This window comes from Chrysochloris asiatica, unplaced genomic scaffold, assembly GCF_000296735.1.
Source record: "Chrysochloris asiatica unplaced genomic scaffold, ChrAsi1.0 scaffold00189, whole genome shotgun sequence".
NCBI classification, from domain to species: domain Eukaryota; kingdom Metazoa; phylum Chordata; class Mammalia; order Afrosoricida; family Chrysochloridae; genus Chrysochloris; species Chrysochloris asiatica.
This window is the reverse complement of record NW_006408707.1, coordinates 6,511,916-6,527,041: the sequence shown is the minus strand read 5'-3', so window position 1 is coordinate 6,527,041 and position 15,126 is coordinate 6,511,916.

Sequence of the window (15,126 nt, the reverse complement as noted above, 5' to 3'; positions counted from 1 at the left end):
GCACCTTGGATTTCTTCCTTCAGTATCATTGGTTCTTGATCATATGTTACCTCTTGTAATAGTTGAATATTAACCATTTCCTTTTGGTGCAGTGACTCTGTGTATTCCTTCCATCTTCTTTTGATGCTTTCTGCATCATGCAATAATTTGCCCAGAGAATCTTTCAATAATGAAAGTTGAGTTTGAATTTCTTCTTCAGTTCCCCCAGCTTGAGGAATTCTGAGTGTGTTATTCCTTTTTGGTTTTCTGACTCCAGGTCTTTGCATAATTTGTTATAATATATGGCTTTATGTTCTCGAGCTGATTTTTGAATTTTCTTTTTAGCTCTTATACCTCTTCATTTCTTCCATTTGCATCTCTACGCTGGAGAGCAAGTTTCAGTGTCTCTTCTGACATCCATTTTGACCTTTTCCTTCTTTCTTGTCTTTTTAATGACTTTTTCTATCTTTATGTATGATGTTCTTGATGTCATCCCACAACTCTTCTGGTCTTCGGTCTTTAGTGTTTAATGTATCAAATCTGTTCTCCAGATGGTCTCTAAATTGAAGTGGGATTTATTCAAGGTCCTATTTTGGCTCTCATGGACTTGTTTTCATTATATTCAGCTTCAGTTTGAATTTGTATATGAGTAATTGATGATCTCATCCACAGTCTGTTTTAACTGATGATATGGAGCTTTTCCTTCATCTCTTTACACAGATGTAGTCAATTTGATTTCTACGTATTCCATTTGGTGAATCTGGCGGATTACACTGATTGCTTTTCTAATGTTGAACCATCCTTACTTTCCTGGTATGAATCCCACTTGGTCATGATGTGTTATTTAATTCTGTTGGATTGGATTTTGTTCAGCATTTTTGTATCCATGTTCATGGGGAATATTGTTCTATAATTTTCTTTCGTAGTGAAGCCCTGGTTTTGGTATGATGATTATCCTTATTTCATAGACTGTGTTCTGTATTCTTAGATAATTTGAGTAGAATTGTTGATAGCTCTTTCTTGAATGTTTGGTAAAACTCACAAGTGAAGCCATCTGGACCTGGACTTCTTTTGGTTGGGAGTTTTTGATGACCTGGTCAATTTCTTCCTTTGTTACCTGTCTGTTCAAGTTTTCTTCTTCACTCTGTGTAATGTTAGGTAGATTTTCTAAATATGCATCCATCTCCTCTATGTTTTCAAATTTATTGCAGTACAACTCTTCAGAATATTCTGTTATTATCCTTTTTTATTTAAATTGGTTCTGTTGTGACATCACCAATGTGACTTATTATGTGTGTTATTTGTGCCTTCTCCCTTTTTTCTTTTGTTAGGTTTGCCAGTGGTTTGTAGATTTTATTAATTCTTTCAAAAAACCAGTTTATTGTCCTATTGATTCTTCCTATAGTTTTTTTTTTTTTTTTTTCTGTTTTCTATCTTATTTATTTTAGCTTTCGTCTTTGTATTTCCTTTCCTCTATTGACTGCAGGTTTACTTTGTTGATCTATTCCTAGTTCTTAGAGATGTTGTATTAATATATTGATTTTAGTTCTTTCTTGTTTTGGGATGTGTGCATTTATTACAAAAATTGTTCTCTCAGCAATGCTTTTGCCATGTCTCAAAGATTTTGGTATATTGTGTTTTCATTCTTACTTGTTTCTAGAAACTTTGTGAATTCACGTTTTATTTCTTCTATTACCCAGTTGCTTTTCAACTATCTCCTTTGTGGTGTTGTGTGAATCTTTCTGTTCCAAAATGCCAGTGATTCCTAAGTTATTCTTCTTCATGCTGTCTAACAAAAATCTTAGACCATCTTCAGTTTTTTTTGTTTTTATCCTTTTTTCTGCTTGCTCTTCTTTTTTGACAATTTGAGAGATTTGTCTTCCAGCTGGCTAGTTCAGCTTCCAGCTCTTCAATTCTACTCCTTTGGTGTTGCAGTGTATTACCTCTTTCTGATATTCTATTATTGATCATTGGGACCTATTTTTGTAGGTTTTAAGTTGTTTTCAATGTTCTATCTATGTTGTTTGATTGCTCCTGTAGTGCTTTCCTGAATTCTTCCTTATTTTTCTTATATCCTGTGTAAAATATTTTAATATAATTCATTATCATTTTCTAATTTCTTCTCATCCATTTCCAAAGCCTTCCTTCCTTCCAATATGAAGTCTATGTCTACCTGCATATCATTTGTCTCAGTCACTTTATCTTGTTTCTGGACATGTGCAGAGAAGGTCACCTGTTTCTTGGGCATATCAGTAGTTATCTGTGATCTTAATAATTAGATGAATGTATGTTGATGTTTTATTATGATCTCTGGTTGCCTCCAGGTGGATGTGATCAGGATATGGGCTTCCCTTTTCATTCTTCTTATTACTCAACTCAGGGTAACTGTCACAGGTATTGGCTGCTTATCTGGTGTGTGGCATCTGGTTATGGTTCTTGCCTGGATGGTAGGATTTTTATAAAGTGTGATTGCAGGCTTGACTATATGATTGCAATTGCTATCTCTCCTTTGGTAATGTGAGGAGAGAAAGAACTCCCTAAAAAGTAAAGAGAAGACCCAAAAACAAAACAACAACAGCAAAAAAGACAGATTGGATATTGTACTCTATAATCACAGGAAACAGAGAAGAGGAAAATAAAATTCTGTAGCCAAATATGAGTATTACTTTAATGTCCTACTCTCGGCTTCTTGCCTTCAAGACTGCTGAAAAATTTCAAGACACCACTGTCATGATGATGTAACTTGCGATTTAATTTTCAGTCTCTTTCCCATTCCACAACCCCTGTTCAGGTGTTTTTCCTGTTGATAAATAGTTCAGGGAAGGCTGGGGCTGTTTTTTGTTTCTGTTCAGTTTTAAGCAGGGCCTTTGCTTCAAATTCTGCTAAGTGGATCTGTGTGCATGCATAGTAGAACCCTTTGTGAGTGGGGGATGTTCACTCACTCAGGCACCCCCAATAGTCACCAGAATGGAGGTGCACAGACAGGAAGAGACCAATTAACAAAGACCAAAAAAAAAAAGATCCACATCTTTATCTCTGAAGATCAGTTGGGGGTCAGGCTTCCACAGTGGCTTTGATCTTTCCCCCTCATCATCTTGTCCAAAGTGTTCATTTGGGAGCCACTGTGGCTTACCAAAAATAAAGCACTAGTTTTCTTGCTTCCACTACAAATTCCACTGGCTATAAGTCTTCAAACTTTCTAAATATTCCTTTATATGTAGTTCATAGTTCCGGAACTGTTCTCTGAACCTGCTTTGCCTGGTATAATATGTTATTGCTGACTTGCTGACAGAGATCCTCATTGCAGTTCTTCTGGATCTGCCATCAAGTCCTGCCTCACCATCACTTCTTAAGCATTTACTATCTCTTCAAATAGGTGAACAATGAGCACTGCTTTTGAGTACAGTGACCCTGCATATTCCTTCAATATTATTTAGATGATATTTGCATTAATCAATATTTTGTTTATGTTGTTGTTATGTTGTTGTTGTTGTTAGGCACCATCAAGTTGGTACTGACTGATAGTAACCTTATGAACAACATAACAAAACATTACCCAGACCTTTGCCAACCTCACAATTGTTGCTATGTTTCAGACATTGCAGCTACAACTGTGACAATCATTCTCATTGGGGTTTTCCTCTTTTTCACTGACCCTCCACTTTAACAGCTATGATACCAGTTTACAGAAAATGGTCCTTCTAGATAACATATTGAAAGTATGAGAGATGAAGTCTAGGAATCCAGGCTTCTAAGAAACATTCTGACTGTACTTCCTTCAACACAGATTTGTTTGTTCTCTTAGTATCCAATGGTACTTTCAACATTCTTCAACACTGTAAATAAATGCATCAATTCTTCTAAGGTCTTCTTTATTTATGGTCCATTTTTTATATGCACATGAGCTTACTGAAAATGCAATGAATTATTTCAAGTGCATCTTAATCCTCAAACTTACATCTTTGCTTTGGAACACTTAAAAGAGGCTTTGTGTATCAGATTTGCCTGTTGCAATATGTTATTTGATTTCTTGACTCCTGCTTCAATGAATATTGATGGTTAAACCAAACAAATGAAGTATTTGATGACTTCAAACTTTTCTCCATGTAACTTGATGCTATTTATTTATCCAGAGGTGAGGATGTTTGTTTTCTTTACTGAGTTGCAAACCATACTGAAGGCTGTGGTCTTTGATCTTCATCAGTAAGTAATTTGAGACCTCTTCACTTTCACCAAGCAAGGTTGTATTATCTGCATGTCGCAGATGGTGAATGTTGTTGTTGTTGTTGTTATGTGCCATTGAGTCGGTTCCGACCCATAGCGACCCTGTATAGGGTTTCCGAGGGTGTAAATCTTTACGGGAGTAGAAAGCCTCATCTTTCTCCCGCGGAGCAGCTGGTAGTTTCGAACCGCTGACCTTAAGGTTCGCAGCCCGATTCGTAACCACTACGCTACCAGAGCGAGACTTCCTCAAATCTTGATGCCATGTTCTTCTTCTTATAATCCAGTTTCTCGAATTATTTGTTCACCATACATTTTGAATAAGTATGGTGAGAGATTACAACCCTTGCACACATCTTTCCCAATTTTAAAACATTCAGTGTTCCCTTGTTCAATTCAAAAAAATTGCCTCTTGGTCTATGTATAGGTTCCATGAGCACCACTAAGTGTTCCAGAATCTTCATTCTCCACAATAGTTTCCATATCTTGTTATGATCCAAACTATTGGAAGCCTTTGTGTAGCCAATAAAGCACAGGTAAACATCTTTCTGGTATTTTCTGCTTTTAAAAAAGATTCATCTGATATCCGCAATATCCTTCACTCCATGTACTCATCAGAATCTGGTTTGAACCTCTGATATCTCTCTATCAGAGTAATATTGTAACTGTTTTTTAATTATTTTAACAAAAGTCTATTTGATTGCTATATTAATGATATTGTCCAATGATTTCAGCATGCCATTGGGTCACCTCTCTTTTGGATGGACACAAATATGGATCTCTTCCAATCAATTGGCCAGGTAGCAATCTTCCAAATTTTGGGCATAGTTAGTGCTTCCAGTGCTGCATCAGTTTGCTGAAAATTTTCGATAAGTATTGTATTAATTCCTTAAACCTTGCTTTTTGCCAGTGCCTTCAGTTCACCTTAAACTTCTTCCTTTGATAGTCCTTAATATTGCAAGTTGAGGGTTGACTTTTTCTATAGTTACCTCAGCTTGAACAAGTATTCTGCCCTTTTGATTTTCTAACTCCAGCTCTTTTTATATTTCATTACAACATATGACATTTAATTCTTGGTCTGCCTTTGAAATTTTCTATTCAGTCTCTTTTTCCTCATATCTACCATTTGCTTTAGCATCTCTATGCTGGAAAGCAAGTTCAGAGTCTCTTGTGGTATTCAAATTGGTCTTTTCCTTATTCTTGTCTTCTTAATGACCTTTTGCTATCTTCCTGTGTGATGTTCTTGATTTCATCCCACAACTCTTCTGGTATTCAGACATTAGTGTCTAATTTATCAAATCTATTCTTGAGGTCATCTCTAATCCAGGTGGATTGTATTCAAAGTTCACCACTCATCTGACAGTTTGTTTTACAGAGGTGACCAGTATGGTGTGGTGATTTTGAAAGCTACATCACTGGTATTTTACATACCAGCAGGGTAATTGATGGTGAACAGGTTCCAGATGAACTTAAATATTATGAAAGACTAGAAAGGAGAGACATGCTATTTACAAGTATTTAGTCACTGAAAACTTTATGAACCTCCATGTAACACTGTCAGATAGCACCAGGAGTTGAATATTGGAACATGATTAATAGTATCAGAATACTGTCAGGTATAGTGCTGGAAGATGAGACCCTGAGGTTTGAATGCATTCAAAATATGACTGGAAACAAGTTGCCTTCTCAAAGTGGAGTTGACCATGAAGACACAAATGCAGTAAAGCCTTCAGGATGTTAATTTGATGATTAGACATAACTCAAAATGAAGAGAAACAACTGTAAACATCCATTGATAATCAGAACATAGAATATGCAAAGCATGAATCTAAGAAAATTGGAAATTGTCAAAAATGAAATGGAGCATATAAATATCTATATCCTAGTCACTAATGTGCTGAAGTGGACAGGTATAGGCAATTTTGTATCTGACAATCACATAGTTCACTATGCCATGAATGAAAAATCAAAGAAGAGTGGTATTGCATTCTTCAACAAGAAGAGCATATCAAAATTATGTTAAAGTACAATGCTGTCTGTGATAGGTTAGTGTCCATAGGACTGCAAGAAAGATCACTTAATAGCAGTATTATTCAAAATTTATGCACTAATTATTAAATCAAGTGACGAAGAAATTGAAGAATTTAACCAACTTCTTCAATATGAATTTGATCAAACATACAATCAAGATGTACTGATAATTACTGGTGATTGGAATTCAAAAGTTGGAAACAATGAGGGACTATCAGTAGTTAGAAACTATGGTTTTGGTGATAGAAATGATAGTGGAGATCTTATTACATAATTTGCAAGACCAATGACTTTATTGTAAACACCTTTTGTGAACAACATAAGTGAAAACGATACATAAGTATTCCAGATGGAATACACAGAAATCAAATGGACTATATCTGTATATAGAGACTCTGGAGAAGATCCAGATCATCAAACAAAACAGGACCAAGTTCAGAGTGTGAAACAAACCATAAAAGCAGTCCATGAGAGTGAAAATATGACCCACCTGAACTTAGAAATCATATGAAGAACCGATTTGATGTATTAGAAATTATAGGCAGAATAGTTATGGATGACATCAAGAACACCAGGCAGCAAGAAAGTATTATGTAGACAAGAAAGAAGGAAAAGACTAAAATGGATATCTGAAGAGATTCTGAAACTTGTTCTTTGGTGTACTTGTGGTTATGTGCCAAGAAGTAGGTTCTGAATCAGCAATCCTGCACAGGGTTTCTGAGGTTGCAAATCTTTATGGGAGCAGATAGCCTCCTCTTTATTCCACGGAACATCTGGTAGTTTCAAACAGCAGACCTTGAGGTTAGCAGCCTGATTTATAATCATTATGCTATCATAGCTTTCTCCCATGTAGAGATGATAAAAAATGTATATAGAATAAGTAAGCTGGTAAAAGATCTGAGTAGAAAATTTCAAAGAGCAGCATGAGAAGTCAAAGGCAAATATTACAGCAAAATGTGCAAAGACCTGGAGTTAGAAAATCAAGAGTGATCAACACACTTAGCATTTTTCAAATCTGAGGGAACTGAAGAAAAATGTCAAGTCTTGACTTGAAATTTTGAAAGAATTTATGGGCAAAATATTGAATGATACAAAAAACATTAGAAGAAGAAAGAAGGAATACAAAGAGACACTGTACCAAAAAGAAACAATTAATGTTCAAACATTTCAAGAGGTAGCATACAGAAAAGAGCTAATGGTATTGAAGGAAGAAATCCAGGGTCCATTGAAAGCATTGGCAAAGAATAAGACTCCAGAAAATGATGGAATACAAATTGAAATCTTTCAAAAAAAACTGATGATGCACTGGAGATACACACTCATTTCTGACATGAAATTTGGAAAACATACATCTGGCAAACTAACTGGAAGAGATCCATATTTGTGACCATTCTAAAGAGAGGTGACCCAATGGCATGTGGACATCATTGGGCAGTATCATTAATGTTTCATGTAAGCAAAATTTTGATAAAGATACTTTTTAAATGACTGCAAACATACATTGTCAGAGACCTGCTAGAGGTTCAAGCCAGATTCAGACGAGGCTGTGGAACGAGGCTGATGTCAGATGAATCTTGGCTGAAAGCAGATAGTACTAAAAATATGTTTACCTCTACTTTATTGACTATAAAAAGTCTTTCAATTGTGTGGATTATGACAAGCTGTTGGCAACATTATGGAGAATGAGTTTTTCAGAATGCTGAATTATTTTTATGAAGAACCTGTACATAAACCAAGAGGCAGTTCCTTGAACAGAACATGGAACATTGAATAGCTTAAAATTAGCAAAGATGTGTCCCAGGATTGTATTCTTTCACTGTATTTATTCAATTTGTATGCTGAGCACAGAACCCAAGAAATTGGATTATATGGGGGTGGGTGGGGGATGTGGCATCAGAATTAGAGGAATACTCATTAATAATCTGCGATATACAGATAAAACAACCTTGTTTGCTAAAAGCAAAGAGAACTAAAATTACTTAATGATGAAGATCAGATACCACATCCTTCAGTTTGGGCTTAACTTCAATGTAAAGGAAACAAAAATTCTCACAACTGAACCAATAAACAACACCCATACAAATTGAGAAAAGATTGAAGTTGTCAACGACTTCATTTTGTTTGAATCAACCATCAACACTCATGGAAACAGTATTCAAGAAACCAAACATGCAAATTTATTGCATTAGGCAAATCTGCTGTATAATACCATTTTAAAGTTGTCAAGAGCAACGACTGATTTCAATAGTCTCATATGCAAGTGAAGTTTGGACAGTGAATAAGAATGAACTCAAAATCATTGATTCATGTGAGTAATGGTGTTGGAGGAGAATATTAAAAGGTCCATGGTCTGACAAAAAAACAAAGAAACACATCTATGTTGTAAAAAGTACAGACAGAATGTTCCTTGGAAGGTAGAATGGCTACACTTCCTCTCTCATTCTTTGGCTATATTGTCAGAAGGGAGCAGTCCCTGTTGAAGGATGTTATATTTGGTTAAGTTGAGGTTTGGAGAAAAAGAGGAATACCCCAACCTGAAGGATTGGCACAGTAGCAACAGGAATTGCCTTAAATGTAGCAATGATTTTGATGTTGGCACAGGACTGAGCAATGTTTCCTTCTGCTGTGAATAGTGTCTCACTGAGCCAGCACTGATTTGATGGCACCTAAAACAACATGTACAATGTAATATTTTGGCTCTTGTAGACTTGGTTTGATAGTCTAGTACTTCAATTTGTACTTGAATATGAGTAATTGATGGTCAATTCCACAGACTGTCCCTGGACTTGTTTAGGTTGATGATATGGAAATTTTCCACCATCTCTTTCCGCAGAGGTAGTCAATGTGATTTCTGTGTCCCACCTAGTGAGGTCCATATTTATAGTCTTCTTTTATGTTATTTTACAAAGGTATTGCAATGAAGGAGTCATTGCTGTTGCAAAATTCTATGATTTCTCCAGCATCATTTCTATCACCAAGGCTGTATTTTCCAACTACTGACCTTTCCTCTTTGTTTCCTAATTTTGCATTCCAGTTACCATTAATGATCAATGCATTTTGATTGCATGTTTGATTAATTTCAAACTGAAGAAGTTGGTAGAATTTTTCAATTACATCATCATTAGCTTTAGTGGTTGGTGCATAAATTTGAGTAACAGTGATATTAACTGGTCTTCCTTATAGATGGATGGATATTATACTATCACAAACAGCATTGTACATCATGATTGTTCTTAATATTCTCTTTTTGATGATAAATGCAACACCATTCCTCTTCAATTTTTTATTTCTATCATAGAAAACCATGTGACTATCAGATTCAAAATGGCCAATACCAGTCCACTTCAGGTCATTAATTCCTAGGATATCACTATTTGTATGTTCCATTACACTTTTTGACAGCTTCCAATTTTCCTAGATTTATACTTTGTACATTCCATGCTCTGATTATTTATGGATGATTACAGCTGTTTCTCTTTACTTTGAGTTGTGCCCCATCAGCAAATGAAGGTCCTAAAGCCTCTACTACATTTGCATTATCGTGGACAGCTCTACTTTCAGAAGGCAGCTCTTTCCCAGTCATATGTTGAGTGCCTTCAAACCTAAATGACTCATTATCTGTTACTATATCTGACAGTACAAGAATTGATGCTTTGAGCTATGGAGTTTGAGGACAATATTGAAAGTGCCATGGGCAGCCAAAAGAACCAACAGATCTGTGTTGGAAGAAGTGCAGCCAGAGTGCTCCTTGGAGGACAATATGGCCAACCTTTGTCTCTCATACTTTGGACATACTGTCAGGAGGGACCAGTCACTGGAGAAAGATATCGTGTTTGGTAGGGTGGAGGGTCAGAGAAAAAGAGGACGACTCCCATAGAGATGGATTGGCAAAGTGACAGCATCAGTGGGCTCAAGCATGGCAACGATAGTGAGGTTGGCCCAGAATCGAGTAGTGTTTCATTCTGCTTTGCATAAAGTTGCTATGCGTTGGTACCTACTTGATGGCACCTAACAACAATAACAAATATCTGACGGTATTCTGAAGCTCATCATCATATTTCAATATGCAATATTCTGGGGCTATGTGAGAGTGTTCTTTTGCTATTCTTAAGTTTTTCAGTGACCAAATATTCTAAAGTACTCTGTCTCTCCTCATGCCTACTCTGCCTTAGTGTGGAAGCTCATCTGAAACCTGTCCACTACAGGCAATTCTGCTGGTATTTAAAATACTGGTGGCATAGCTTCAAGAATCACAGCAACACATAAGCCAACACAATACAATAAACTTTGGATTTTGACTATAGACTCCCTCAATATTTTACATCAAGTCTTGAATGTTTTTTCAGTTCTTTCAGCTTAATAATTGCTGTGTGTTTTCTTTCTTTTGGTTTTCTATCACGAGGTCTTTGCACATTTATTTAGAATACTTGACTTTGTCTTTTCTTGCTGTCTTTTGAAATTTTCTTTTCAACTTTTTTACTTCATCATTTATTCTATTCACTTTAGATTCTTTGCAGTCAATTGCTAGTTTAATAGTCTCTGCTTACATCCATTTTTGTATTTTCTTTCTCTCTTCCTTGTCCTTTTAGTGAACTTTTTTTTACCCCTTATGTTGTTTTTGATATTGCCCACTATTTTTTTATCTTTATTAGTATCTAATGCATAAAATCTGTTCTTGAGATGGTCTCTAAATTCAGGTGAAATACATTTACGTTTGCATTTTGGTTCTCATTGACTTATATTAATTTTCTTCAGCTTCAGCTTAAATTTACCTATCAGCAATTGATGGTATGTTTCACACAATCCCTTGGCCTTGCTTTGGCTGATAATATTGAGCTTTTCAACCATTGCTTGTCACAAATATAGTCAATTTTATTGTTGTTTATCCCCTCTGTTGAAGTCCATATGTATGGTTACTTTTGATGTTGTTTAAAAAAGGTATTTGCAATGATTGAACTTGCAAAATTCTATCATGTGATCTTCAGTATCATTTCTGTAACCAATGCCATATTATTCATAGTGATATTTTGCTGTGTTTCTAATTTTGCATTCCAATAGCCAATAATTATCAATGCATATTGATTGAATGTCTGATCAGTTTCAGTCTAAAATATCTGTAGTCTATTTTGATGAGGTAGTTTATGACATCTTTGATATAGTTTCCACTAACACTTTACCCAGTTCTCATTGTTTTTGAGGGGAAAAATAATTTATTTTGTTTTATGAATGGTCTTTTTGTGTTCTTTCTTCAAAAAGTTTTGGGCCAGTATTGCTTAAAAACAGTATCAAAACTTACTGTGAGTTGAGTTATAGCAAAAGACCACTAAAAATCTTTTGTAGAATGTGTGAAATGGGAAAGCCTCAGATTTTGTAACATTTTCATCTTTTGTTTTTTATTAGTGTTATTTTTAATGATGATGCAACACACTTATTTTTCAAGCCTATGCTCCCCATATTGACAGTCTGCTGACAAAAGCAAGATATGATTTATCACTTTTATTGGTTTTCATTAAGAGTTCTGCTTCTTTAATCAAGAAAGTCTAGCAAAGCAACTGAGTCAACATAACATTCAGACATTCTGGCATTTTTAAAGTCCAATGTTTTATTTAAATGCTAGAGCTAGCAAGGAACAAATTATAAGATAGATATCCTGTTGTCCGATATTGTGAAATATAATCTAATTTTCTTTCAAAGTTTTTGTTAGTCTTTTTCCATCACTCCTCAAAAACCCTATATAGAGTTGCTATGAGTCAGAACCTACTTGACAACACTTAACAACAACAACAGCATCATTATCACTGGAGAAATAACATTAATATTTATATCATAAAATGAATTCACCACCCCAGCCTACTATATATATCTCAATGGAATTTGATTAGATCATGTTTATTTTTATTCTGATAAAATAATCTTAAATTAGCAGTGTGGTCATATATTAACTATGCAACATATTGTTTTTGTTGTTGTTAAGTGTCATTGATTCTGCTCCATCTCATGTTACTGAGTGTACAGAATATAGATATACTGCCCAATGCTCAGTTAACCTCAAATTTGTTTTTATGTTTGAGCCCATTATTGCAGCTATTGTGTCAATCCATCTCGTTGAGGGGTTTCCATAATTCCAAAAATTATGTCCTTCTCCAGGAACAGGTCCTTTCTCAAAACAGGTTCAAAGTATGAGAGATGAAGTCACATCACCCTTTCTTCTAAGGAGCATCCTGGCTGTACTTCTTGCTAGACACATTTCTTTGTTTTTCTGGAAGTCCTGGGTATTTTCAATATTCTTCACCAATACATCATTCAAATGTACCTATTCTCAACTTTTCCTAATTCATTCTCCAGCTTTCTTTTTAATGTCAAGATATTAATATATAAGCAATGGATTGCTAACCATAGGATCTATGGTTCCAATACACTAGGTGCTTCTCAGAACACCTATACAGGATAGCTATGAGTTGGAACTCATTCAACAGAACTTAACAATAACAATATTGTTAAGAGGAATTAAAATACATTCTTATCAACAGAGAAAAGACTGAAGTCATCAAGGACTTCATTCTTATTGGATCAACTATCAACACTCATGGAAGCAGCAGCCAAGATTCAAAAGACATATTGCATTAGGAAAATCTGCTGCACAAGACCTTTTTAAAGTGTTGAAGAGCAAATATGTCAGCTTGAAGACAAAGGCGTACCTGACCCAAGCCATGATATTTTCAATAACCTCATATGCATACAAAAATTTGACAATGAATAAGGAAGGCTGTAGAAGAAGTGATGCTTTTGAGTTGTGGTTTTGGAGGAGAATATTGAAAGTGCCATGGGCAGCCAAAAAAACCCAACAGATCTGTTATCACAGTCAATTCTAATTTGAGGATGCAGCTCTTCCCCTATCATATTTTGAGTGCCTTTCCATCTAAAGGGCTTATCCTCTGGCATTATATCTGATACTATTCTAGTGCTCTTCATCATACTTCAATAGTTAATATTGTGATGCCATTAGATAGTTTCACTGCTATTAATAAGATTTTTAGTGACTAAATACTCATAAATAGTCTGTCTTTCTTTCTCCCTTGTCTTTCTTTATCTGGAAATTCCTCTGAAACCTGTCCAACATGTTTAACTCTGCTGGTAATTAAAATACTGGAAACATAGCTTCAAGAATCAAGCCACCACAGTATGAAAAACTGACAGACAACTGGTGGTCTTAGGTTGGAAGACACTCAAAATAAGACTGGGAAAGAGCAACCTCCTATGCCAGGGACCAGCCTCAATAATTTGTGAGAGATTGGAGGGGGGTACGGAGTCGGTGAAACATACACACACACACACACACACACACACACACACACACACACAGAGTCAATGGGTCATGAGTCTTAGGCAGATGATGATGACTTCTCTTTACTCAAAAGCTTTTTGCTTCTTATATACTATTAGGATTTCTCTATAGTAGTGTACAATCAATTGCAAAGTAACTAAATATTACATTCTTTGTGTTCAACAAACATTCAGGTTACAACAAAAAGGAAACATCAGAACACTCCCTTGATTCTTATTGTATCCTGTTCCTTTGCATCCCCTAATTATCCGATAACATCAGGTTTATTTCCATAACTCTTTTCGTTCGTTCTTCTCTAATCCTCCCAAGAATGTCAAATCAAATTTAAGCAAAGTTCTATATTTTAACTTGCATTTTTACTCTCATCTACCACTTCTTATAGCTTCATTAATCACAATCCATAATCACAACAGTATTTTTATAAAAGTACCTCAAGTTTCATAGTCAAAACAAAGCAGCAATTCCCCTATACTAATAATTTCCCAAAACCTTTAGTTAAATTTCTACCCACCTTCCTATGTGTTCCTAAAGCTCTTGATTGGCTCTTTGCTATCTTCCTGATGCCTCAGTGTCTACTAAGCAGGATGTAATCTTAAGCTTGAAAAGCTTTTAGCTGATGTGGCTTTTTCTAATGGTGAGACTTATTGTTGATGTAAAAAGCAACTATTATAACTTTACATGATTAAATTTAGTGTGAGAGTGTCTAAATGTAATTTTAATTTTTACTATGATTATTGAAAAATTCTACTAAAAACCTCTATAATAAAATCAAGAAAAATAAAAAAAATAAACTATTCATAGAAGGAAAAAATAGAAACTGCAAGGCCATTGCATTAGGTTCCCTTTGGGGCTTTGCCAACCAAGGATACACTCATTGTCGCTTTGCTAAACAATGAGCTTTTCATGCTTAGGGTCTCTCGCTGTTCTGTTCCTTGATGGCATGGCTTCTGACACTCCTAAAAATGGAATAGATCTTAATAACATGGATTGAGTCAAACATTTGGGACCTTCATTAACTGATGATGGGCACAACTGAAAACAAGAGGAAACAGCTACAAATATCCATTGATAATCAGAATATAAATATAGGAGGTATGAACAAGAAAATTGGAAGTTGTTGAAAATGAAATGGAAGGTAAAAATATTGATATCCCAAACGTTGTTGTTATTAAGTGTTGCTATTATTAAGGCAAGTTGGTTCCAACTCTAGAGACCCCGTTTAAGGTTCCTGAGGAGGTTTTGAAGTAAAAACTGACTTTGCAATGCAGCGCATTAACTCACAGTGCCACACCAGGACTCCTAGGCATTAGTAAGCTAAAATTGACATACACTCTGACTCAGGCAATCATATTTTTACTATTCCAGAAAATACAAATTGGAGAGGAATTGCATTACATTCATCATAAAAAAAAAAAAAAAAAAAATTCAAGATCAATCTTGAAGTTGTTGTTGTTAAGTGCCATCGAGTCGGTTCCAACCCATAGCGACCCTGAATAGGGTTTCCGAGGCTGTAAATCTTTACGGGAGCAGATAGCCTCATCTTTCTCCCG